Raw genomic sequence first — 20,848 nt, forward strand, 5'->3', positions numbered from 1 at the left:
AATGCAAAGATATCGAATAACTTACGATCAATCTCGCCCAAACTCCCGACAGGGGAGTATCGAAACGGAAAGGAATTCGAAAAACTTGGTGGCGGAACATCGATCGCGACTCGAGCACTCGCGGATCGTGTGTCGCGTGGAATCTCGCGGATTGAAAAAATAAAAGAGGAAGAGAAGGGAAGGAAGAGACAGAGAGAAAAAGAGGAGGAGGAAAAGAAAAATAGAGGAAGGAAGAGTGGAAGACTGCGGAAGATCGCGTCGTTCACAGCTCCCAGCCACGTTCCCTTTGATCGTTCTTCTCTTTCGAGAAGATTTTTTTACAGGCGAATCTATTTCCGATGGTATCAGTCGCGAGAGAAAATACCCGCCGGTATCTCGTCTCTTTCTCCCCCTCCCTCGATGAAATCGGCTTCCGTTGGCCCCCCAACGTTTTCCGCTATTCCTTCTTGATCGGCTCACTCCGTTCCACCCTCGACCTTCCTCCTCCTCCTCCTATCGCGTTACATTTTTTCGAAAACGTCTTTAGTCATCTCTCCTTTCTTTCTTTTTTTTTTTTAAGCGTCCTCGTTTTCGAGCAAAAGAGGAGGTGGCAGGTGCGCCGCCACTTTTCTACAGATCGTCCTCCCCTCCTCCTCTTCCCTTTCTCTCTCTTTCTCTCGTCATTTCACTCATCGTCTCCACGAGGTTGTACTCCGGTTTTCCGGAGGCGCGAGGTGAATAAGGGGGAGGCGAGAGAAGGAGGGGCGGAGGAGAGGATGGCGCGTCCTCCCAGAGTGACGGTCTTTAAAAACTTTCAGCGCGCAACTTAGTTGAAAAGCCTCGGCCACCTTCGCCCCCTCTCTCTCCCTCTTTCCCCCTCGTGTCACCCCTCCCTCTCATCCTTTCTCGACGCGTTGCTTCTTTCACTAAGGCGCGAGAAAGAGAGAGAGAGAGAGAGAGTGAGGCCTCGGCCACGAGGAGCAGCGTCCCTTCTCATTCTTGGCGCAACGATGGAGAAGAAGGGTTGGCGACAATGGATCGCTTTAAATTAGAGCGAGGCGTCGCGACGTCGCGTCGTCGAGGTTCGCGAAACACGCGCCCTCCTCTCCCCCTCACTCCCCCTACTTCCCAGAAACGGAGAACAAACGGGAAGGTTGATGGGCAAAAGGGATGCAGGAAATTACTTGCTCCGTTGGAACGGACGGTGGACGGAGTTTCGCCGATCAGAAGTCACGGTGTACGTTTTAACTTGAGAGGGAGGGCTAAAAACACCCAAGAGAGTTGTTGGAACGTCGTGGTACGACCCGATGCGAACGAACGTTTTAATCGCGGAATTCGCGGCTCCCATTGTCGAAAAGTTGCGACAATGCGGGCTGAGGGGGAGATTGTTCTCTATGTACGGTCGACAAATGGTCGAATTTCGTTCGAAAGGGAACCAGAACCGCTTTCTCGCTCGAGCTACGAGGAATTCTCGATATTCGAACGGAAATACGGCTCTGCTTCGGTAAAACCGCTTCGATAACGTGTGCGGGCGCCACGCGTTCCCCATCCTTTTTTCGTCGTTGCGAGGCCTTCCCCCCCTCGAATGACAAAGCGCGAATAGCTTTTCCATGCATAGGTTAGCAGCGTTGATACCTCGGAAGGATTGGTGGGGGCCAAGAGAGGGTTGTTCCATCGAGAAAGATACACCTGCCTCTCACATGCGCGCGTTCTAACTACACGGACAAATTGGGGGAGGGAGGAAGTGGAAGAAGAAGGGTGAAGAAGATAAAAGGGCCGGATGGAGCTTACACGTATAGTAAGCTATATTCCGTATGCGTCCTGTTGGGAAAAAAGAAGCTCGCCCCGACTCCATCGACCCTCACCCTCGCCACCATCGCCACCACCCCCTGTGTCTCGCTAACTTTTGCAATATTCTTCGGTCTTTCCACTCTTTGCAAAATTACCTCCTCCCTCCCTCCCTTCTTGACTCTGTTGAACGAGCGTGCGTCGGTAATGCTTTCAACTACCGCCCCTTGTAGGCCAGCCGCGAAAACGGTTTATGTGCCGGCCGCGCATACACAGGCAGCGATCGTGGAAAAAGAAGAAGAAGAAAAAGAGGAGGAAGAAAAATAGCGGGGAGAAGAAAAAAAGGGGAGGAGGGGAGGGAGAAGCGTGTACTTGTTCTCTCGTACTTGATCCACCACCACCACCACCGCGTCCTCGCACCACTTTTCACTACGGGAACTAAACGTTCGCAGGCTTTTATGGGGATCCGGATGCGGCCCATGAAAAATTTGTGGAGAAACTTTTCGAAACTGCTTGCCGTCGTCACCGTACGATCCATATCCCTCCCATCCTCCGCTCTTTCGACAGCGTCTCTTTTTCTCGCACCTTCTCCTATCAGGGCCCTTGTATAAAGGAGATGAGCTGCTGCTGGCTTTTGTTCGCGTTACTGTTCTTCGTTGGATGAGTTTCCTCTTTCTTCTTTTTTTTCCTCCCTCTTTTCGGGAGGGAGGCTGGTAGTTTGAAACTGGGATAGATATTGAGATATATATATATAAGGTGAAGGGATGTAGCGGAGGATATTAGGAATTCGTGCAAGGGAGACATCGAGACAGAAAAGATTTCTATTGGAAAGAATTATGGACGTGGATGAGTGTAATTTTAAAATAAAGCTCGATAAGCAACTCGTTTTAATTCGAGGGAGGAAAACATTTTTCCTTTCTCTAAGTAATTAAGGAAATTCATAAATTACTTTATCTTTGCCGGTGGAACTCGCGCGTTAATGCGAATGATAACTGCGTGTTCGCGTGGAAAGCACGTTTTCCTTTAAAACGTAGAGACGATCGTTAGTTCGCGTTAGTCGAAGATTGAAACAGCTCGCTGTACGCTGTATAATTTCTAATTACCGTCTAAAAAATTATTATTATTATTATTATTAAATTACTTACTCGTTCGGTTCCCCCGGTTCTATCGGAAAAGTTGGAGCGACAAAGGAGCCCGAACTTTTCATTTTGCCTGTAACGTAGTTACGTAGTTCGGAAATATCTCAAGGACGGAATTATCCCCTTGACACCGACTTGCGACCTCCTCCTTTTTTCGCTCTTATTTTCTCCCCTGTTCGCTCCCAACCTTCGATCTTCCATCTTAAACTTCCTTCCCTTGTCAGAATCTTTTTCTCTCTCTCTCTCTCTCTCTCTCTGTAGGCATCGTCGAAAATTGCCCCGAATACAATCGATACAGTTCAAATCGATTTCTCTAATTCGAGGATCTTTCTTCTTTTTTTTCTCTCCCTTCGATCCAAAATATTTTTATATCCCCATAATTTTTCATATCGAGGAGGTCGTCCCCAAAAGGACAGTCGTTTAAAGTAGCCATTTGGGAAGGAGACAAAGATAATCCGTGTGCGAATCCCATTCCCTAAAGTAGAAAACAATTTCATTCCCCCTCCTCCCGGCTAATAGAAGCAATGCAGCGGCAGTAGCCAGGAAACGGACGAAGATAATGACGTTCCATCCGGTGGATGCGCGAACTAATTCATCACCGAGTTGTTCATCGGGCAGAGCTTAAAGGGGGATGGGTCGAACGGGAGCAACGAAACCGGAGGACGCAACAAAAAGACGGGGAGGCGCTCGGTAATTGAGCGCGGGTGGGGGGGAGGAGAAGGGGGAGGTGGGGAAAAGAAGGCTCGGGCGGAAAACGATCGTCGCGATCCCTTCTAATATTGTTTACTCGGCTTCTCCGCCGGCTAAGTAATGGCCGGGGCCCATTCTCGACACCGTTGCCCGCTACGTAGAGAGGATCCATTAATCATAATCGCATTCCAATCGGGGCGGGTCGTTTTCCACCCCGGGGAGGACAACGGGTGGAAAAAGTGGAAAAGTAAAAGGGAGAGGAGGAGGAGGGTTGGGTGGGAAAAGGGGGGAGAAGAGGGAAAGGAGAAGAAGTCGATGTTGCTCGGATCTGGCGGAGGAAATTCAAACTGGAATCGTGAGAGGGATTTGTCATCCGCACGTGACGTGTCGCGGGGAACCGTCCTCTTTCGTCGAACAAAAGGTACACCGATATCGAGGAATTTGTATTTCGACCGAAATGCGAAAGTATGTAGGAGCTGTAGGGGCAGAAACTTTGTTTCCGTGGCTGTTTCCGTGTCGGAAATCGTTGCGGGAGGAGGAGGAGGAGGAGAAGGAGTTGAATATATTTTTTCTGATTCACAGAAATTCTCTTTTAATTCCAATCCGTGCTATTTTTTCGGTCGATTGACTTGGTTGACCCGTCGAAAAATGTTCACGGTTTGTTTATTACGATTGTTTGTTGGCGGAGGAAGGGCGACTTACGGGAGGGAGAGGGGGAGAGATTGGCTCGTGTCACGAGATACACGGAGAGGCGCGATAGACAAAACAAGGGGACACTCGAGGGGGTGTTCGTGAGGAGATGGGGAAATGGAAGCCGGTGAAGCGGCGAGGGACATGAGTTGTCCTCCACCGTGATATACAAGGACCGCAAATATTTGTTGGAAGAAACCACCGCGTGTACAAGCCCATGGGAGGGCACGAAACGACTAGGACTAGCTGTCGTTAATAATTCGACGCTCGCCGGTTAAATTGCTTTTATCCTTATCCTTACATCACCTTAAACCCCCTGCTTTATACGTCTCGCGTCGATGCGCCGGTAACGGTTATAAAAATTTCAGTTTTCTATTTCGAGCCTCTGTCGTAGCTACCTTAGTCCCGGCGAAACAGAAACGATGAGCGGGATTTCAACCCTATCGAGGCCGTACGAATCGATAACCCATCTGGAACAATCCTTTTCTTCTTCCCCTTGTTCCTCGAGAACCTTATTTATATATTTCTCCTCTAATTCCGTTTTCAACGCGGAATCCCGCGCGAATTGTCCACGTATTCTCGCACATTTGGTCCCTTCTCGAACGAAAATTCACGGAATTCGCGCCACCACACGTCCGTCTTCTTCCAATCCTTGATCAAGTTCCGCTTTCTCTTTCCCCTTTCAGGAATCAGCGGTTACCAAGCTTCCCTTCGATCATGTCTTTTCTTTTACCTCGACGGTGTATATATACACACCCCGATACCCGTGGCGCCCGAGGGAATTTATGCTGTGGCCTCCAGTTCGGTTGCCGAGTTTCCAACCTTGTTTTACTTACCGACCTACGCCAATTTGTTCGGACGACCGAGGTAAGCCGAAGGGCCGGCTATTTTTAACCGACTTATCGATTCTTTTTTCGACGTTTGGCGCAAACGATCGAACGAATCTGGATATATATATATATATATCTCGGAAGAGAAGAGAAAAATCGCATTTCCGCTCGTCCCAATTCCGCGGCGGTGAGCCGACAGTTGCAGACACGCGGCGCCACTTGCTCTCTCTCTCTCTCTTTATCTCTCTTTGCGAAAGAAATTGCTGGCCTGCTTTCTCGAATAGCTCGCTGTAGGGTAGAATTTCGATCGAGGGATATTGATTTTCCGTTTTACGTTTCGCGAACAAGTTCATCGGTTCATTATTTTTCGATTCGTCGAGTTAAGTTTGGTTAATTCTTCTTTCGACGGGAACAGGTATCGAAGAAGAATTCCCCTAAATCCGATAAATCGGATATCGAATTTCTCTTGCTCGTGTAAAGGATAATCGTAGAAAGTGGTATTCGGAATGAAAAATTCTCGGATACTCGGGGAATATTCATTAATGCGTGATACGGTCGTATTGAACGTGTACCGTGGTACACGAGAATTCTTCGATTTCTTGGAGAATTTTTCGAGAAATGTGGGTCAATATGGATTTTCTCCTTTCAGAATAACCTTGGAGAGCAACTATCCTTGGAGAGTTTTCACGTTTCTCGACGAAACGTATTCACGCCCTTACATTGTTCGAACACAATACCGGTTGACCGGTGTCCAGGAATACGATATTTCGCCCCTCGGTTGAATTTTTATCTTCTCGATTGCACGAGGACCTGCCTCTTCCCGCACAACAATCACGTACGCTCGATCCAAAGAATAAAAAGGGGTGAGGGTGAGGGCGCGCGAGAGGGCTCTAAAATCATTTTTGAAATGGATGGTATCTCTGCCCTGGCACGGCCGTGGTCCCCTCCTCCCACCCCTTCCCTATCGCGGCCGCAATCGATGGAAGTCCAAATGGGCGGAAACGACGTGGCACTTTTTACATTTTTCCATACACGCGCGACGACGAGACGGGAATCCGGTCTCTGGCCCGCTCTGAATCGCCGCAGGGGGGATGGAAGGCCGCTTTTCTTCCCTCCCGTTCTCATTTACCCCGTCCGTCCCGCTTTTCGTCACGGATCCAAAGAAATTTTTGGATCCTTATTTCACCCAAAGTTCTTCTTTTCCTCAAAGTTTATCTTTATTCAACTGGGACAGGGGGAGGAAACTGGGGCGCCCGTATCCCTCGAAACGTGTCCTCGAAACGCGAGGCATTAAAAAGTTTCGTTGCACGTTTGATCAAGGGATTCGTTGTGCGACCGATTGTAAATCAGTTTAAATCGGAAGAACAAGAAATTGCTCCTTCGAAAAAGAGGGAAAAGCGACGAGATGATCCATAAGTGGATTCGAGTAATCGCGCAAATCTATCCAGATTTTCTACGAATTCTCCAAGAAATAGAGATATTCATCCGTTCACGGGGCTGCTATCAAATCACCGTTACGTTAAAAAAACAAGAACGCATCCTCTCTCTCTCTCTCTCCCCGTCAATTATGCCCGTCAAACTTTCCTCTTCCATATATCATCCCCGATTCGACAAACCTCCCCCTCCTAAAACTTGCTCCTCAAACATCGCTCTTTCCCCGTGTCATTGCTCGTAAATCCGCGGCGAAAGGGAATTCGGGGAGGCGTGAGGATTGCATCGGGGCAATTGGATAAATAGAATCGAAGAAGAGCGACGAAGAAGTTGTCGAAGAAGAGGAACAGAAGCGAGTGCGGCCGTTTGTCGGCGTTAAGCCCCTTAAGTTCCAACCCCTTCTTCCACCCTCGATTCTCTTTCGATTCGTATTCGCGCCGTTCTCATCCTCGCCCTCGCCAATTTATATCGCCCCACGTTGTTCGTGCTCGCCTTAAGCTCGACCGCCCTTGAACTGTCCGCTTTAACCCTCCTCCATCCCTCGGCCGCTTCGTTCACCTCCCACGGAGGGAGAGAGGAGGGGGAGGGATCCACGCTCCATTACTCTTGGTGTCCGCGGTGGGATAAATATTATGAAGACAAAAGATTCCGGGCAGCGGAGTGAAATATGGCCGGTTGCAGAGAGAGGGAGGGAGCGAGAGGGAGGACGAATGATAAATTCGCACGCCGGCCGAGAATCTCGCTTTCCAGTAGCTCGTGATAATGTCCTTTCTTAATTATTTACGGCGTCCTCCTGGCCTAGACGCCGTCATCCGGCAAAATGAGCCCTATCCTGGGCTTCTGAACTCGGATTCTCGTGCCTTCTCCTCTCTCTCTCTCTCTCTCGAGTATTCTTTTATGCAAAGGGTGTTCTCATCAGAGAGATGGTGGAAAGAAATTCGAGAATTTCGAAATTGGACGATAATTTGTTAATTTTCCTCTCCTTTCAACGGACCGTTTACCTGAAATCGTTTAATTTTTCTCTTCGCTTCTTTTCTTTATTTTTCTTCCTACGTTTCTAAACGTTGAAGTTCGATTAACGAAAAAATAGTGGTCGATCGAGGAACAGTTTTTTAAATACAAACTACTTCAACGCCAAGTATCGAGTTATGGAGGATATAGCGTTTAAAATTTACCAAAGTTCGAAGAGTATTCGCGTCTACGATCTAATCAAAATGTCTAGATTCTTTGGCGACCAGCTCCGTGGGGTTTATTGGAAGCTCTCTGGTTTCCCGCTAACTCTTGCCGAACCAGGAATTACCAACTTTCACCCCCTTTTTTCACCCCGTCTCCTTTGTTCCTTTTATTTCCTCCGTTCCTCGCCAAGGAACTCGGGCGCAGAGAGTCGAAAAGCAAAGAGAGCATTGCTCTCTCGATCGACTACAATCTCGGTTTAACCCGGAATCGGGAAGCGTTAGATGCCTCGATTCCAGCAAAATTCGTTGGAGAAATTATCCTATTTCATATTCGAGGTTCGGAAATATCGAAAGCGCGTCGTAATGGAGGATTTTTCGAGAAATGGCCACTTCTGAATTTCGTACTTTTGGCGATTAACCAATTATTATTCACTCTCGCGTTACACTCCGCTGGATCATAGATCGCGAAACTTTCCCTCGACTCGGATGAAACTCTGATCAGAAGGTGTAAGGAGAGATATATTTGATATCTCGTCGATATCGATGTTTGTTGAGTTAGATATATCCGAAAGAACTGGAACAGGAGATACATTTTGGGGGAATTGCAACGAGTACAGATTTATTACTCTTCTTCTGGTTAAAAAAAATATATATACATTCATATACATTCTAGATAATTTTGAGGATCAAAGGTAATTATTACGAAGTTTATCGAAGGGTTTAAACGAGAAGATCGTGGATAGATCCATCCTTCTCGCCGTTTCATCGAACTTCCGCTCGTGCGGAAGCTGAACGTGGCTCGGTGAGCCAGTTATAAGAGGCCCGGCCTAGCTCCATTTTTCTCCCTGGAACGCTCGAAAAACAGCTCCATCGTCGCGAGCGAGCTGTTCACCGAGCATCTAGGATGACGGATGACGGATAATGGATGAAAGATGGAGATCAGAACCGGAGAAGCCATCGTGCCACCGCTCGAGGCTCGATTTGCATCGAGGGACGTTCAACTTGACGATCACGTCTCACTCTCTCCGTCATCCTACCCCTATTCGTCAATGATCCGAAAATAGTTTCTTCCCCTATTTAGCGCGGACAAAGATTTTTCCTTCCCTTTAATACATTTAAGAAAAGGAAAAAAAAAAAAGAAGAGAGGCGAAGAGAGCGTATATAAATCGTGGAAGTCATCCCCGAGAATCCAACTTAGGTAGAGAATAAGGTAAATTCCATCAGAGGCAACGAGACGGTTCCCGGGGACAAATGAGAATTTACTACCCTCGCGGAGTGTCAGTTTTTCCGGGGTTGGCTGGGAGTAGCCGCGGCCAACTTGCGCCATTTTCCCTCCCAGGCAAAATCCTGTCAGACTTCGCCCTCTCTCCCTTCTTCTTCTTTCCTTCCTTCCTTCCTTCCTTCCGCCGAAACGAAGATCAACGTCCATATCCACCAAACTTGCTATTTTCTCCACCGCCTTGTTGCCTTTTAGCGGCCGAGAATTAACAGCCATAAAGCATCCGACGACGTTTCCCACTCGCGTCAACGCGCGTCTCGACCCGAATTCCTTGCCGCATACTCTTTCCTTATGAATCGCCAGCCAGCTGGAATCTCGTTGGTATCTTTAATAAACGTGGCTGTCGGCGATGTTTTGCGCGCGTTTCGAGGACGAGCCGCCCCTATACCATACTTACAACGCGATACAACGAAACGATGCTGCCCTCGAAACGGGAGACGAGACGAGACGAGACGAGACGAGACGACGAGGCTGGGGAGGCTGATGGAGCTTTTTCCGCTCGTTTCGCTCTTTTTTTTCGCGCCACCAGGGACCCTGTCCCTTCCCATCTCTCTCTTGCTCCTCTTCCTCCTCTTCTCCCTCCTTTTTTGCCTCCGCTCGAGGGTAATAGCTTTCGATCCTAACGCACATGGTTAAAGTTAAACGTTACGAGGGAGAGAATTCGGATTCCACCCGTGAAGGAAGATACATCCAAGGGTAATGGCTCGAGAGGCGCTCGCTACGAGTACTCACTTTCGGACAACGTGACTTGGGTTCAGCCTCCTTGTTTTTTTGGGGGGAGGGGGAAGGTCTGATGGCTGCTCGTTTCCAGTGTACCTCGAGTATTGTTGTTGTGAGTAGCTCGATAATGAGCATCGATGAGATTTTTTTTCTTTCCCCCTTAAGGGAAGGGGAATTCGTTCTTTCGAGACAAAAAAGAAATTGGTCGGTGTCTCTACGTAGAACTAATGTACGAAATAAGGAAGATAGTCTTCTTTTTTTTTTTTAAGAGAGAGAGAGAGATTAAAGCGATAAAGTTGATGAATCTTTCCTGTTCGGAGAACGCGATTGGATAAATTTTTTCAGTAAGATTCGATTGAAGGAAAGGAAGATGGGGCGTGTTTTCGGAGGGAATTCGAGGAGAGTTTCAAAGCTCGTTGATTCGATGAGAAAAATTGTATCTTGTTGTCTCTGTCCAATCTGTTGCTCGAAATATGTTTAATGTTGCGAGATATTCTATCGCTCTTTTGTACATTCACATATACGTATTTTTTTAATTGTTGTAATTTCAAACGATAGCGATAGAGAGCGGGAACAGTTAGATCGAGTTATCTTGGAGAGGGAGGAGGACAAACTCGAGTTCTTGCGTCCCCGTTTCGCGTGGATTCGCATTTAGACGTCAACGCGAGAGACGAATTTCGCCATCCAGGCAATACGAAGCTATGCCGGCAAGTCTGTTCCGTCCTCGAACGCAATATTCGTGAGAATGTTGTCTTAATAATGTCTTCCATCGGTGCGAGCAAACTGAAATTACACGTGTCTACTACCTTTCTCGAAACGAGAACTACGACAACTTTGCGACAACTTTCCTCACATTTATCCCAAATCTCTCCTCTACGTTCTATACATATATTTTCCTCCTCTGTTTCAGGTGAGTCGAGACGCCATCTCTGGTTTCGTCTCTTCCTCCTCGTAGAAAGAGAAAGAGAGAGAGAGAGAATGTAAGTAAGTTCCATCTTTATCTTTGCGATGACGCAAAAAAACACGAAAAAAGAGAACGATATCCTTTCACGGTTAAAAATCGCGAAGGGGAAACGAATCAGAAACCGCTGATAAGATTCATTAATCGAAACATGGAGTGTACGAGATGGGGGGAGGGGAAGAGAAATATCGGGGTTAAGCGAGGGATGAGGGAGGGTGAGAAGGTAATCGACCGGCATCTTGGACGGATATCGAGGTGGCGTTGATTCACTGGTGGCGAGGAAATAAGAGAAAAATGAAAAGAATTGAAATAACGGGGAGGATTGGGGTCGAAGGGGGGAGATAGGGGATGAGGCGGTGTCTCGAGAAGGTGGCGATTGAACAAACGGTAGAAGGCTAGGTAGATGAGGACGGGGCACGATCGATGAGAGCACGATTTCGTGAAGATTTTCGAATCCTTTTTCCTTCCTCGTGTGTCTTCTTACTTTCCATTAAGTGGCAATTCTCTGAGTGAGATCTTTCTCCCCCCCCTCTCTCTCTTTCTCTTACTCTATATATATATGAAGGGAAAAAAGTTTGCAAAGGGATATAAAGATTGTGATGGAACGTAGCTAGAAGGTATTAAAAGTATGGCTCTTTGTTTACTCTTCGAATTTTCCCGATATCGATGAAATTTCGCAAATATTTTCGGTAAATAAGTAAAGGCTCGTGGAGGGGGGAGGAGGAACGTCTGGGAATTTCGAGATGACAGTCGACAGGGGAGAGGGGGATTGGTTGTTCTCGAGAGGAAGGAAGAGAGAGAGAGAGAGAGAAAGTCACGAAGTTTTATAGCCGATGGCGAGGAGTCTCGATTATCCGGAATAGAAGTGGATCAAGAGCAGCGCAAACGTTCCTTATCGGTTTCCAAACAGTGAATTCGGAGCGTGGACGAGCGTAATGGACGAGCAGATTCTTCTTTCCTTTCCATTCCACGGTTGACCATGTGTTAACAGATAAACGACTTCACTTCAGAGGGAGAAGAGAAAATAGGAGGATCCACGATCTCCTCCTCGCTGTATCTGCGATCTTAATTGTCCTTGGAACGCAATCCCCCAGCTGTCCGCGTGCGTGGAATCTTTTATCTTAGAATGTTGGGGAATGTTGCGGGGCTGATATTTCCTCGAGTTCCCTTTATCGGTGGTTAATGCAGACCTTCTTGAAACTGTGCTCCCACAAGACGAACTTATCTCGGGGAAATCTGCGATTCAGTGGCCTGTCGCCACTGAATTCTCCAGGAAAGTGTAAGAGGGTTTCTTACGAATTGACGAAATTTCATCCGTGCGCGAGAAGGAAACGATTGAAAATCTTTTTGAATACGCGAAAGGATCGCTCGAATTAAGATGCAACCCGATGCGAAGGAAAGAAAGTTTATTTGATACGTTACATGGTAGCTAAACTAAAAATAAGAAAAATGGCATAAATAGAGGATGATTCCCCTCTCCCCACGGTAAACTTCGAAAGCCTATCACCTTTCCAAAGCTATCACTTTCTCCGAAACCAATCGCCATCCGACCTCGCCTCCTCCGAAAAAATAAAATGTCCCTGTTGCTGGAGAATTTGATCGATTGCTTCCACTTCCCCCGCGCTTCCCCTCGTAATCCCCCCGACGTTTCGAAGCGCGATCCGAGACAGAGCTCGACAGGTGACAGGACTCGAGAGTGGTGGAGGAGTGTGTTTGGAGGAGGAGGGCGTCGTCGTTTGTCACGCGCCTTGTGGCGTCGCGACGCGCGAACTCGCATCTCCCCAGAACTCGGTGTCTCACGCTCCCCTCGCCCTCCCCCCGAGGGTGGCGAATTGGTGGATTTCGAAAGATTTCGTCAGAGGCGGATCCCCGACTCTCCAACGTTTCTCCTCTGCTTCCTGTCTCGTTTTCTCGGCACAAAAACGAGAGAAGTCGATGATCTTTGATCGTTTCCCGGGCCAAAGAGGGGGTCGTCTTATCCCGGGGGCGCGGGCGGGCTCAGCCGTTGCGGCGGCATGAATTATATAGAGAGACGTTGGCGGAAAAGTTTTCAGGCAGCCACTCGAGAGAGAACTCGAGTCGAGGCTGCTCGTTTGAAGTTGCGCCCACTGATAGACGGAGGATGATGGAGAATAAGTGGAAGTTTTTTCAAGGTATTTATATCGGCCCGGCCCGTCTCACTTTTCCCTCTTTATTCCACCCAGCGAGGAAATTTGTTTCCTCGTGAAAGTTGCAGCCGAATCGAGAAACCACCACCCCGTTTCGAAACGATGCAATTAAACGAACCTGCCTTTTCTTTCTCTTTTTCTCTTTTTTTTTTTTTGGAGATCCTTTCGCGAGTGGGATTCTCTCGAGTTCGAAATCTCATGAACCGATAGCAATAATGTCAAATTTAGGAATGTTACGAGAGTTTTTTTTCAATTCTGTGGTTTCTCGATGCTCGATACTTATGGGCAGAAAAATATTCACACTTTTTAAGGTTACTTAACGAAGCGAAGGAGAAAACATAGAGGGCCCCCTTTCCTCCCCCCAAATGTTGGATCGTAGGACTAATAATCTATTCTCGATGAAGGCAAGTTGAAGCGCGACTTTATCAATATTTATGAGAGCAGGAGAGTTTTCGAGGGGGAGAGGGTCTCGAGATATGAATAACCAAGCGTAATTCGCGTTAACGGTTTATGCATAAAGCATCCGATCTCGGAGGCAATATATATAAAAGTAGGAGCGGATCGAAATTCCTTAAATTTCGAGCCCGGCTCCTTCGATCGTCATTTCTTCCCAGCCGAAGGAAGAATTCGGTTTTTACGAGCGGCGGGGAATCGAGCCGTTTTCGACGAACCATTATGCAGCGGGCGCCATTTACGAGCCACGTAACGACATCGTTAAAACGTCTGTTCCCATCGCGTATATCCAACCATTATTCGAACAGTTGGTCACAACATTGTAACGGCGCGATATTACATTACCTTCGCCTCCAATTGATCTCGCGTGGTCCAGATTATCACTCGATCCCTTCCAATTTTGCCACAATTACGACACGTTCGAAGGAACCATCCCCTGCAACCAACCAAATTATCCGTTAAACGAGGCTCGAACTCGTGCTATAGAAAACGGGAAACGTTTCCAGTCGAAAGTCACTCCGAAACAATTATTCCCGTCGGCGTGCCCGTTTAACGGCGGTTATTCTCTTTTTTCCCCCTTTCTCTCCTCTCTCTCTCTCTCTCTTTCTTTTTTCGTGCCAGGCCCGTATTAATTCTGGAACAATACTTCCACCCTGTTTCACCACCGACAGATATTCCCCCTCTCTCTCTACCCCCTCCCAGCTTTTCCCCCACAGCGATTCGGCACATACCGCGTGCATCACGCGCACGCTACACGCGGATGCTTGCCAAAAAGCCCTCGGCGTCCTTTTTTTCTCGTTATCCGGCCCGCTAGATAGATCCGGGAGAGCGTTCCGCGAAAATGGCATTCCAGCCACTCGACCGTGTCCCCTTCAACCATCCAGAGGTTCAACCCTCATCTACCCACGTCCAACCTCCGCTTCTACCTTCCCTCCATCCCCCTTCCTTCCTCCCCCCGCCAGTTATCTCACGCGGACAGAGGTAGTACCCCTGGCGGGGACATTAATTTTTATTACGAGCTTTTTCTCTCTCTCTTTCTCTCCTTTCATTCGAGTTGTACCATTCGGCCGCCGTGCACAGGACAACAATAATTACTCCCCCGCGCAATTATAATGATATCTAATGAAACGGCCCCGACGTAGTTTGGGGGATGCAGTGTCCTCTTCAACGTCCGGCCGCGACGACACAGCCACGCTTTTAGGCCGAACACGGAGTGAAAACAGAGGGAGGAGCGGAGGGATGGGTTTGGAAGGGGGAGAGAGGAGGAGAGCCGTCGACAGGAAGCTGGAAATTGATAATGCGGCGTGATGATATCTTTTGACACCGTTGCGTCGGGATGTATATATTGTGATTCGCGATTCACGAGCGTATTGCGCTGCAGATATCGAGTAAAATGGGATATTTTTAATCGAGGATATTGCCACGCTGATATCGAGACGCCGGTTTCTCGATTGCGCGTGTTTATTAATAGATGGCAACGGACTGGATGCCAGGTAATTTTTAATCGGGCCGTCTATGATTATTTTATACGGTTAAATTTTTGAATTCCGATTACCGTCGACGGTGCATTAATCTCGAATTGTGTTAACCAGAGATTATTCAGTATGATGACCGGCTCGGTCGAAGATCGAGAATTATTCAACTTCGTCCAAATAAGTTTCTCTATTATCAATTGAATAATGAATATTACATTAATTCGCTAACTAAGCCCGTATCGAGTCAATCCCTTCACGAAGATATATATATATATTAGAGATACAGAAGATTTCACAACTTCGTGCAAATAACTCTTCGCTATTATCAATTCGAATAACGAAAACACGATGAATATTTCATCGTTTGCTAATATCCGCATCGAGTCGATTTCTCTACGCCAACGGATACAACAACTTCGCTTAAATAAACTTTATCATCATCGATTCGATAACGAAGATGCGACAAAAAATTAAATTATTTCGCGTCGACAATCTAAATACATATATATACATATAAGAAAATGAGAATTTTATCGGGAAATTTCGATTCGTTTCAACTCGATCGGTTCTTCGATCGGCGCAGCAGCGCCGAGTGAATTCTTATTTAGCAAACAGTGGCTGGTATCGCGAGGAAATGGATCACGAGAAGAGCATCGCACCTACTCTACTCTACCGAGCCTCTGTTTGTAGTTTCATCGTATCGAGGCTCAATTAACGCCGGCCCTCGGATCGATCCGGCCCGATTTCGATTCAGACGTCTCTTCGTTCAGTCTCTTCGTTCTACCACCCATCCCGAATGGATTCACCGCGTTGGTCCTATCCCGTTAATCGCCCCCCTCGCGAATCGATCCGTCGGATTCTGCCGCTGAACAGCCGGACGTATTGCCGGTGATTTATGAAGATTTACGTCGCGTATGAATGAGCCGGGGACGAAAAAGATCGAGCGCGCGCGATCCCCATTTCGATGATTGCGCTTTGAGCGGTGACAGAGCTTGCTTCCAAATCCTCGGTTGTATTCCGTGATTATATATTCGGAGATGTCTTTTTTTAGAAAGAGTAAATACGTGCAACGTCCTCTAAGTGGCGTCGTTCAAAACAGGAATGCGCGTATCGATTTTGAAACATCGTCTTCGACCGAGAATCTTTATTAAAACGGAAGAATCGTTCTGAACGAATCACTTTACTTTTCTAAATTAATTTTTTCTCGGTCTTGGATAAAGAAGGGTAAAGGCTGTCGCGAGATCGAGCGTCGTATTAGTTTCGAAGTCCGCGATTAAGATAACGAGACCGATTGATTTTAGCGACTGATCCGTCAATTATCAGCCGTAATTTTGGCCACGCGTCGAGTTTAATCAAGTGCGAACGATGGACGCGAAACGTGTACGGGATGATCGGACAAAGAGAGCTTTTTCCTGCTTTGTTTATCGTTGCCCGGAGCGGCGATTACTCCGGAATCTGTGAAACGCTCGCTCGTCCACGATTCACCTCGACGATTTCATTTAATGTTCCCCGCTTTGGGGAACGTTTGTGTCAAACGTAAGTGTTGTGCGGCGCAAAAAGTTTTTGGGGGAGGAGAGGACTAGGATTGTTCAAAAGTGCGGAATAATGGATTATTGAAACAACGAGTTTCCCAAGGAGGAGGGGATTCTAGTAGTTGAGCTTCGAAAAACCTTCTCTTTGGCTCGATTTTCGTGTTTTGTTTTTTAACTCCTCCGATAACAAAAGTTATTCGTTCCCGCAAAAATCGGAGAGACCGGTAAAGAGAACTCGACAGATCTGTTGAGGGACAAAAGAACTTATCCTCGAATTAATTAGTCGTTCGTTTTAAAATTTTGTTTTAATTTTTAACGCCATTCCCAATGGTGACGTTTCGAAGCGAAATACATCCACCATTTTCCTGTTAATTTCCCTTGAAAATATTTACCCTAGCTACACATTCCAACCATTCCATTACCTTCTCCTCCCTTCCATTCTTCACTCGTCTCCTCTTCTCCACCTTTCCCTCTTTTTTATATACTTTTACCCATCCTTCTACTCCTCCATCCCCCTCCCTCCCTTCATTTTCCTTCCCACCTTTCTTTATTTACCCGCCCATTCGCAATTCTTTCTCTTGCTCGTTCGGTTGGTCACTTGCACGCCTATTGCACGCTCGATCACTAACTCCAACTCTCACTCTCCCCCCATTTCCCGTTTTCAACCGCCCCTGAGCGGCCCTCCAACTCATTTGCCGGCTCCCTCTCGCCGTTTGTTCCCCGATCGACCGTCGGCTCGCGCGGACTCGTTCCGTTCGAAACGGCGTACGTTTCCCGGTAAACACAGACGCCCCTCCCCGCCGTGCATTATTCCGCGATCGTTGCACTCGCGTCAAACGATCCCTGTTTGTACTCGAGGTGCTGGAGGCTCCGTGTGCCGCGAACCGGACGTGGACGGCCGGATATAAACGCGACGCACCGCGTTTCGGCCTCCTTTCGAAAGACGGTGGACTCGACGACGCACCTGCGAATCGACCCTATAAATCGTCGATCTCGGCCACGTTTCTCAACGAATACGCTCACCTCTTATGGATGACTCGTTCGTTCGGGACGAAGTCGATCGTCTGAGGGATTATTCCGTGACGGCGGAACGGTATGTGGAACGATATAGACATCCGCGGTTGGATAAGTGGAACGTTGTACAATCTTGGATCGTACAAGTGATAAGACGATTCTTGATTAAACGAGTGGAACAGCGGGAGTGGCAGATGAAAGAGAGAGAGACGAGTGAAATAAGTACGATGGGATCAAACAAGTGATATTATAAAGAGGGAGAGGGAAGTCCAAGTTCTATTAAATTTTCATTCAACGAAAAGATAACTGTAGAAGTAAGAATAAGAAATTTATTATAATCGAAGGAACAAGTTCATCCATGAGATGGAAATTATTGGATATTTATAGGACTAATCGAGTCCACGATGATCGAAACTCGGGAAAAGTAACTCGAGGATAAGAGGGGATTTCTTGCGGGTTATTTTTACGCCATCTTGCCGCGAGTACTACACGCGTGTAGTCCCCAGAGTTTTTTAATTTACCCAAGTCTGCCCCGCGAGTGGGGCAGAAAGAGTTTATTTTCGTATACCGCGGGATTTCAGGGGGATAAAGGGGGCGGTTAGAAATTTGTAAACGGCGAAACGAGGAGGGGACGGCGGAAGTTCTCTCTCTCTCTCTCTCTCTTCCCCCTCCCCCCTTGCCTCGTCACGAAGTGGAACCGCGAACACCGCCCGTAATTGAATATCGATTTTTTGGAAATCGTCCCGCTTCGAACGCTGGGCGGCTTCGTCTCGCTTCGGTGTTCGCGCCTCGAATTTCGGAAACCGGATAATATTGGCGGAAATTGTACTATCTCGAAACAATGGATCGACCATTAGATAATTCCAATGGAATTTTCATCGATTCCCTATCGGGGGATGAATCGATTTTTCGATCGCGTGAAGATGGAAATTCAAGATAGGATATTTGGAAAAATATTATTTATCGATATCATTTATTTATTTATTTTTATACGATCATCGAAGCAAGAGAGATAAAACGATAACGATTGAACGATACTTCAACATACACAATTATCAAACCGAGTGAAATCGATCTTTGGAAAGAATTAATATTAGCTTTCTATCAATTACATTACAATTATCCATCGATATTTCATCCTCTACGTAAAATCTCTACGAAAATTTTATCCTCTTCCAAGAACGGTTTCCTTCTCCACGATTTCGGCTTTATTCCATTCCATTTCCACGCGATTCTTTTCGAAAAAATCGGCGTCTGCGTTTAAACGAACGATGGAGCTCCGATACCGATTTCCCGTTCGCTCGAGTTTTGCGAGCAATCAGCGCGATGATGCCTTCTTTCCGGGAGCACAATGGCCGCGCTTCCGCCAGCCTCTCAGCTAATTCCGCCAAGGATTACCGACCACCCCGTACTTTCGCCCCTATAATGCGCCTCTATTTGCCGGAGGGAGGGTGGGGGAGGCCGAATGTTTGTTTTTCATTACACGGTCACGTAGAGGCGTGCGTGCCTCTGATTGCACACCCGTGGCCCATTCATTTTGTAATGCTCGTTCCACGCTCGCGGCAAAGGGAAAGTAAACTCGTGCCGCATCACAATGGATGCCTGCCCCCTCCCCCAACCTCCAGGAGGAACGATCATTCGGGGATCGATCGATCTGTCTGCGGCCGGACCGCGAGCTGCGCTTTTGCCGCGAGACGCCAATAACCAATTCCCTACCTTTCGCCATTTTCCAATCGGAGAAATCATCGCTGCGCTCCTCTCTCTCTCTCTCTCTGCGAAAGTTTGCGTATTCTCGATATAGTTCGTCGAATATTTCCACGAATACTTCATTGTCGCGAGTGAAAAATGGAGAAGAATCGGGCGACGAGTCGAGAGAAGGAGACGAGAGGCACTTAGGGGGAAACTGGCAGGCGGTTCCATTTCCTTTCCATTTGTATTTACGAGCGGGGGCCGCGTAAAGTTGAAAATTGTCGGCGTTGCACGCGCGATATTTCGATATTTTGCAGGGGAGACACCGCCTCGATCGAGAAACGGAAGTGGTGGATCTCGGGCGAGGCGAAATTTTTTGGCTTCTCGAAAAGAGAAAAGAGAAAAGGAGGGGAAGAAAGGGAAAATCGTGTCTGTGGTGGAGGAAAGAAGGAGGGAGGGACGGATCCCCTCCTTTGTTAAGGACAGTTTAACACGCTCGCTCCTCGCTTCCGGAATTATTTCACGTGGCGCGGGTTTACGAATCTCGGACAACGGCGGCCTCGATTACGCCACGACCCTTTTTCCTCCTTTCTTCCCTCGCCTTTCTCCTCTTTTATTTTTTCCTTCTCCTTTTCCCCTCTCCCTCTTTCTCTCTCTCTCTGTTTTATCATTGTCCCGGAATTTCCCCCTCAGACCGCTCCTTTTGTGTCCCGCTTGAAATCGGACGACATTTGGCCGACGGTGATTTCCGAGTCGCGAGCGATTCGCGGATCCCCCAGAAATTTGTACCTCTCCCGTCCGAAAAGTGATTGAACGAACAAGGGATACGATTCATCGTCGATGTCGTTTCGTTTCGTTTTTTTATCCGCTGCGTGAAAATTGGCCAAGCGTTTCCTCCCCGCGATATACATCGCTCCCCTACTTAATCTCCGTTTAATTTAATATCGATCGTTCCCATATTATTACCCGAGCAATAATACGAAATTGAATACTTTATACGTGGCCGATTTACGCCGATACTCTTTACTAATCGTTGTGGATCCGAGAAACGGTCTCGGGTCAGGCGAGCTTCTCCCCGAGACCTGAAAATTCAATTTCTCGGATTCGCGCAATTAAAATAAACCGGATTAAGGGTAAACTTGGGAGGGGAGGGAGGAAGTCGAGAATTTCTCGCGAGCTTACGCGGGGAATATCGTTCCTCGGGAGGAGGAGGAGGAATTATGGAAAGAAAAAGGGACGATTCCACGGGTCAGATCAAGTGGAAACAGGACGACAGCGGGCGTGGAGGAAGGGTGTCGCGTAATTCGCTTAAACTCGGAGCGGGGTCGCTTTATTTAAGCGAAACGTGGAGCAAGCGACGGATAATAATCGGAGGAACGCCGCGCGAAACGTTATCGTCTAATTTCGCGGGGGACGAGATTCCGCGACGTTAACTCGATTGGCTCGGGTCTCCGTTGTCCGGCAAAATGTTGTTCAATTATATGGAGGATCTCTGCTCGGTTGAAATCCAATCTCTGAGGGGAGTGGGATCAGGAAGCCGTGGGGATTCCGTAGAAAACAGTCGTCTCTCGCCTCTCGTGAAACGGAGATTAATCCAACGCGTGTGTCTCGCAGATTCTCTTTTCGGCTTGTGTTTTCGCTCCTTTTAAATTCGAGATTCGATCGGTGATCAAAGTGCTTCCCTTTTCGTGATTAAATTTAAGGTTAATCGGCTTTTTTCGAAAAAAAACGACATCGATGAAACTTCGCTTCCCTCGTTCGTTCGTTTTTGTTGTTGGCGAGGGTAAGAAAATTTTCACGTCGCCCTTAAATTGTAATTTTCCCCGCGTTTGAAA

At 47.5% G+C, this 20,848-nt stretch overlaps 1 protein-coding gene and 1 long non-coding RNA gene across 3 annotated transcripts in view; both read left to right on the forward strand.

Moving 5' to 3' along the window:
• Positions 1-20,848, forward strand: part of LOC107993614 (beta-1-syntrophin) — a 298,727-nt gene that overhangs the window by 62,672 nt on the left and 215,207 nt on the right. The gene's annotated exons all lie outside the window — the stretch shown is intronic.
• The window catches only part of LOC133666760 (uncharacterized), a 48,549-nt gene that overhangs the window by 13,836 nt on the left and 13,865 nt on the right, over positions 1-20,848 (forward strand). Inside the window, exon 2 of the long non-coding RNA XR_009831341.1 lies at positions 10,632-10,701. This is a non-coding gene — a long non-coding RNA (uncharacterized LOC133666760). The remainder of the gene's footprint in view (positions 1-10,631; positions 10,702-20,848) is intronic.

This window comes from Apis cerana, linkage group LG10, assembly GCF_029169275.1.
Source record: "Apis cerana isolate GH-2021 linkage group LG10, AcerK_1.0, whole genome shotgun sequence".
In the NCBI taxonomy this organism is placed as follows: Eukaryota; Metazoa; Arthropoda; class Insecta; order Hymenoptera; family Apidae; genus Apis; species Apis cerana.